Genomic DNA, 6831 nt, shown 5'->3' on the forward strand with positions numbered 1-6831 from the left:
GCAGCATTGCTGGGTGTGGTGGCTCATACCTGTAATCATGGCATTTTGGGAGGCAGAGTGGCGGATCGCTTAAGTCCAGGAGTTCAAGACCAGCCCGGGGAACATGGTAAAAAAAAAAAAAAAGAAAGAAAGAAAAAGAAAAAGAGAGCGAGAGAATGAGAAAAAAGGAAAGAAAATAGCAGCTCAGGCCTGTAATCCCAGCTACTTGGGACGCTGAGGTGGGAGAATTGCTTGGGCCCCGAAGGGAGGTAGAGGCTGTAGTGAGCTGTGATTCACCATTACACTCCAGCCTGGGCAACAGAGCGAGACCCTGTTTCATTAAAACACACACACACACACACACACACACACACACACACACATACACACACAAAAACACAAAAAAAACCCAGCCGGGCTCAGTGGCTCACACCTGTAATCCCAGCACTTTGGCACTTTGGGAGGCTGAGGCAGGCATGGCAAAACCCCGTCTCTACTAAAAATACAAAACTTAGTGGGGTGTGGTGGTGCATGCCTGTAGTCCCAGCTACTTGGGAAACTGAGGCAGGAGAAATGCTTCAACCTGGGAGGTGGAGGTTGCGGTGAGCTGAGATTGCGCCACTGCACTACAGCCTAGGTGAAGAGCAAGACTGTCTCAAAAAAAAAAAAAAAGAAAGAAAAAAACAAACAAAAAACAGCTGGGCACGGGGGCTCACACCTGTAATCCCGGCACTCTGGGAGGCCAGGGTGTGCGGATTGCCTGAGGTCAGGAGTTTGAGACCAGCCTGGCCAATGTAGTGAAACCCTATCTCTACTAAAAATACAAAAATTAGCCGGGCATGGTGGCATGCTTCTGTAATCCCAGCTACTCAGGAGGCTGAGGCAGGAGAATCACTTGACCTCAGGAGGCAGAGGTTGCAGTGAGCTGAGATCACCTCACTGTACTGCAGCCTGAGCCACAGAGTGATACTTCATCTCAAAAACAAAAACAAAAAAACACAAAGATTGCAGCACCAGGGATTCTTCTTCCTAGCCCCTTTCAGGGTGTGCAATAATTTGTGTAATTTTTGTTGAATGTGTAACTTAACAGTAGACTGAGATCCATGAAGGCAGAGACCACGGCCGCTTGGCTCTCATTCTTGTATGTCTCACATCTGCACTGCGCAGGCCCATATTAGCTCTGGTAAATATTTATTAAATGAATGAATGAATGAAGAGCAGGCCTGGGTAGTGTCTTAGGTGGCCTTGATTTTCAATTTAAGGAGGATACAGTATTGCCTACAGAGAGTGAGAAAAATTGTTGAGTGGGCCATGTGAGGAGCAGTGAGTGGTCCCTGTGGAGAGTACGCCCAGTCATAGAATAGAGACAAGTGAAGGGATTTTGGAGGGTTTTGAGGGCCCAGCATATTTGGGGGCTGCTATGGTTTGAATGCTGGTATCTCCCCGAAATTCATATGTTGAAACCTAACCCCCAATACATTCAGATTAAAAGGATGAGTCCTTTGTGGGGGAAATTAGTGCCCTTGTGAAAGAGGCTTGAAGGAGCCTGTTTGACCTTTCTGCCATGTGAGGATGCACTGAGAAGAAACCATGTTTGAAGCAGAGAACAAGCCCTCAGCAGACTATGACTCTGCTGGAGCCTTAATCTTGGATGTCCCAGCCTCCAGAACTGTGAGCAATACAATTCTGCTGTTTATAAATTACCCAGTCTAAGTTTTTTTTTTTTTTTTTTTTTTGAGTCAAGGTTTTACTTCAGGCTGGAGCGCAGTGGCATGATCACAGCTCACTACAGCCATGATCCACATTCTGGGCTCAAGCGATCCCGCTACCTCAGCCTCTCAAGGAGCTGGGACTATAGGTGCATGTCACCACACCTGGCTAATATTTTAAAACTTTTTGTAGAGGCCAGGCACGGTGGCTCAAGCCTGTAATCCCAGCACTTTGGGAGGCCGAGACAGGCGGATCACGAGGTCAGGAGATCGAGACCATCCTGGCTAACACGGTGAAACCCCGTCTCTACTAAAAAAAAAAAATACAAAAAACTAGCCGGGCGAGGTGGCAGGTGCCTGTAGTCCCAGCTACATGGGAGGCTGAGGCAGGAGAATGGCATAAACTGGGAGGCGGAGCTTGCAGTGAGCTGAGATCCGGACACTGCACTCCAGCCTGGGCAACAGAGGGAGACTCCATCTCAAAAAAAAAAAAAAAAAAAAATTTTTTTTATAGAGACAGGGTCCTACTATGTTGCCCAGGCTGGTCTCAAATTCCTGGGCTCAAGCAATTCTCCCACCTTGGCCTCCCAAAGTGTTGGGATTACAGGCTTGAGCAACTGCACCTAGCCTTTCTCCCCCTCCTCCCTCCTCCCTCCCCCTCCCCCTCTCCCCTCCCCCTCCCCCTCTCCCCTCCCGTTCTGCTTCCCCTTCCCTTTCCCCTTCCCCTTCTTCTCCTTCTCCTTCTCCTTCTTGTATTTTTATTGTTGTTGTTGTTGTTTGAGATGGAATCTCACTGTGTCACCCAGGTCTGGAGTGCACTGGCATGATCTTGGCTCACTGCAGCCACTGCCTCCCAGGTTCAAGCAATTCTCCTGCCTCAGCCTCCTAAGTAGCTGGGACTACAGGCGCACACCACCACGCCCAGCTAATGTTTATATTTTTAGTAGAGATGGGGTTTTGCCATATTGGCCAGTATGGTCTCGAACTTCCGACCTCAGGTGATCCACCCACCTTGGCCTCTCAAAGTGCTGGCGTGAGCCACCACACCCAGCCTTTCAAGTATTTTGTTACAGCAGCCAAAATGGACTTAAGATAGGGACATCTAGGCCCTATTGTGTAACTTCTTTCTGCATCTTTATGTTAATATAAAGAAGGACTGTTTCATCTTTGGAGTTTGTAGGATAGGTGCAGTTTCTAGGTGCTAAGCAAGTATGTGAGAGAAAGTAGTTAAGAGACAATAGGAAACAACCTACTGATGAGGTTAACCAGTCTGCAAAGTGATAAAGACTGATTACTAAGTGAATTATGATACAAGGATTCTACTTAGCACTGCTTTTTTGTTTGCTACCCTGTACTGAGGGCTCCCTGAAGACAAAGACTTCATATTTGTATTTTCTTCTATAGCAGTGTTTTTTGTCTTTTTTTTTTTTTTTTTGAGACAGAGTTTCATTCTGTCACCCAGGCTGGAGTGTAGTGGCATGATCATAACTCGCTGGAGCCTCAAACTTCTGGCCTCAAGCAATCCTCCTGCCTCAGCCCAAGTTGCTGGGATTATAGACATGAACCACCAGCCCCAGCTGCTGCAGCAGTGTTTTGAACAGAGAGTTTGCAATAAATGGTTGTTGAAATAATGAATTGGGGGGAAAGGTAAAAGGCTCCAGAGTGGAAATTCCCAGAGACGAGAAACAGCTAGCTGATTTCTTCTAGTCATTATTTCTTCTGAGAAACAATCCTGAGTTGCTGGGCTAGAACCAGGAAACCCTGGTTGGGGAGCAGCTCAAAGACATTATTGAATGAAGGATATTTTCTTAAAAACTTGAAGAATCTGGATATCTTTTACAAGACCAATAAGGTATAATTCATAAAATGCTTGTTATGTGACTTATATGCCATTGCCTCTAGTTCTCACAACAGTTCAATGATTCTATTTACCTCCTTTTACAAAAAGACCCAAAGCCCAAAGCCCTTCAGAAGTTGCAGGGCCAAGATGGGGAGCCAGGCCTGTGGGATTGGAAAAGTTTATGTTAAGGTAGCCTGTTATTAGAAAAGTATTGATTGTGCTTGAAGAAAAATCCAGGCCCACTCTTAGAGGCCTTGGGAACCCCTCTCCCCAGGGATTTCAGAGTACAGCAGAGTCTGGCCTGCCCGTGAGGTACACCCAACTCTGCCCAGAGTAGGGAAGACAGTCCACAATTCCTCTATTGGCTTGTTCTGTGCCACTGTTTCTTCTCTGGGCATAGTTTCTGAGGTACCTGGCATTGAGGAACATACCAGTTTGGGCTGCATTTTCCACCTATCTATCCTACAGGCCCAGGACATCTGAGGTAGTATATTAGTTCATTTTCATGCTGCTGATAAAGACATACCAAAACTGGGAACAAAAAGAGGTTTAATTGCACTTACAGTTCCCTATGGCTGGGGAGGCCTCAGAATGATGGCGGGAGGTGAAAGGGCACTTTACATGGTGGCAGCAAGAGAAAATGAGGAAGAAGAAAAAGCAGAAACCCCTGATAAACCCATCAGATCTCGTGAGACTTATTCACCATCATGACAATAGCATGGGAAAGACCAGCCTCCATGATTCAGTTACCTCCCCCTAGGTCCCTCGCACAACATGTCAAAATTCTGGGAGATACAATTCAGTAGAAATTTGAACAGGGACACAGCCAAACCATCTCATTCCACCCCTGGCCCCTCCAAATCTTATGTCCTCACATTTCACAATCAATTATGCCTTCCCAACAGTTCCCCAAAGTCTTAACTAATTTCAGCATTAACCCAAAAGTCCAGTCCAAAGTCTCATCTGAGACAAGGCAAGTCCCTTCCACCTATGAGCCTGTAAACTCAAAAGCGAGCAGCCAAGCACGGTGGCTCACGCCTGTAATCCCAGCAGTTTGGGAGGCCGAGGGAGTGGATCACCCGAGGTCAGGAGTTCGAGACCAGCCTGGCCAACATGGCGAGACCCTGACTCTACTAAAAATACAAAAATCAGCCAGGCATGATGGTGGGCACCTGTAGCCCCAGCTACTCTGGAGGCTGAGGTGGGAAAATCACTTGAACCTGGGAGGCGGAGGTTGCAGTGAACCGATATCACATCACTGCACTCCAGCTTGGGCAACATAGTAAGACTCCGTCTCAAAAAAAAAAAAATTGACTGCCCTACTGGATTTCAGACTTGCATGGGCCCTGTAACCCCTTTGTTTTGGGCAATTTCTCCCATTTGGAATGGCTGTATTTACCCAATAACTATACCCCCATCATTGTATCTAGGAAGTAACTAGCTTACTTTTTATTTATTTATTTATTTTTATTTTTGTGTGTGTGTGAGATGGAGTCTCGCCCTGTCACCCAGGCTGTAGTGCAATGGCACGATCTCAGCTCACTATAACTTCCACCTCCTGTGTTCAAGCGATTCTCCTGCCTCAGCCTCCAGAGTAGCTGGGGCTACAGGCACCCACCACCATGCCTGGCTGATTTTTGTATTTTTAGTAGAGACGGGGTTTCGCCATGTTGGCCAGGCTGGTCTTGAACTCCTGACCTCAGGTGATCCACCTGCCTCGGCCTCCCAAAGTGATGGGATCACTGGTGTGAGCCACTGCGCCTGGCCTGGGCAGTCAAATTTTAAAGCTCCAAAATGATCTCCTTTGACTCCAGGTCTCACATCCAGGTCAGGCTGATGCAAAAGGTGGATTCCCATGGTCTTGGGTAGCTCTACCCCTGTGGCTTTGCAGGGTATTGCCTACCTCCCAGCTGCTTTCATGGCTGGCGTTGAGTGTCTGTGACTTTTCTAGGCTCACAGTGCAAGCTGTCAATGAATCTACTATTCTGTGGTCTGGAAGACAGTGGCCCTTTTCTCACAGCTCCACTAGGCAGTGCCCCAGTAGGGACTCTGTGTGGGTGCTCCCATCCCACATTTCCCTTCTGTACGGCCCTAGCAGAGGTTCTCCATGAGGGCCCTGCCCCTGCAGCAAACTTTTGCCTGGGCATCCAGGTATTTCCATACATCTTTTGAAATCTAGGCAGGGGTTCCCAAACCTCAATTCTTGACTTCTGTGCACCCACAGGTGCAACACCACATGGAAGCTGTGAAGGCTTGGGGCTTCCACCCTCTGAAGCCATAGCCCAAGCTGTATGTCGGCCCCTTTCAGCCATGGCTGGAGCAGCTGGGACACAGTGTACCAAGTCCCTAGGCTGCACACAACGTGGGGACCCTGGGCCCAGCCCATGAAACCACTTTTTCCTCCTGGTCCTCTGGGCCTGTGATGGGAGTGACTGTTATAAAGGTCTCTGACATGGCCTGGAGACATTTTCCCCATGGTCTTGGGGATTAACATTAGGCTCCTTGTTACTTACACAAATTTCTGCAGCTGGCTTGAATTTCTCCTTAGAACTGGGCTTTTCTTTTCTGCTGCGTCACCAGGCTGCAAATTTTCTGAACTTTTATGCTCTGTTTCCCTTTTAAAATGGAATGCTTTTAACAGCACCCAAACCACATTTTTGAATGCTTTGCTGCTTAGAAATTTCTCCTGCCAGATACCCTAAATCATCTCTCTCAAGTTCAAAGTTCCACAAATTTCTAGGGCAGGGGCAAAATGCCACCAGTCTCTTTGCTAAAACATGACAAGAATCACCTTTACTCCAGTTCCCAACAAGTTTCTCATCTCCATCTGAGACCACCTCAGCGTGGCCCTTATTGTTTATATCACTATCAGCATTTTTGTCGAAGCCATTCAACAAATTTCTGGGAGGTTCCAAACTTTCCTACATTTTCCTATCTTCTTCTGAGCCCTCCAAACTGTTCCAACCTCTGCCTGTTACCCAGTTCCAAAGTCGCTTCCACATTTTCAGGTATCTTTTCAGCAACACCCCACTCTACTGGTACCAATTTACTGTATTAGTTCATTTTCATGCTGGTGATAAAGACATACTGAAACTGGGAACAAAAAGAGGTTTAATTGAACTTAACAGTTCCACATGGCAAGGGAGGCCTCAGAATTATGGGGGGAAGCAAAAGGAACTTCTTACATGGCAACAGCAAGAGAAAATGAGGAAGAAGCAAAAGCAGAAACCCCTGATAAACCCATCAGATCTCGTGAGACTTAGTCACTATTATGAGAATAGCACAGCAAAGACTGGTCTCCAT

The sequence above is a fragment of the Chlorocebus sabaeus genome, chromosome 15, assembly GCF_047675955.1.
Source record: "Chlorocebus sabaeus isolate Y175 chromosome 15, mChlSab1.0.hap1, whole genome shotgun sequence".
Lineage (NCBI taxonomy): Eukaryota > Metazoa > Chordata > Mammalia > Primates > Cercopithecidae > Chlorocebus > Chlorocebus sabaeus.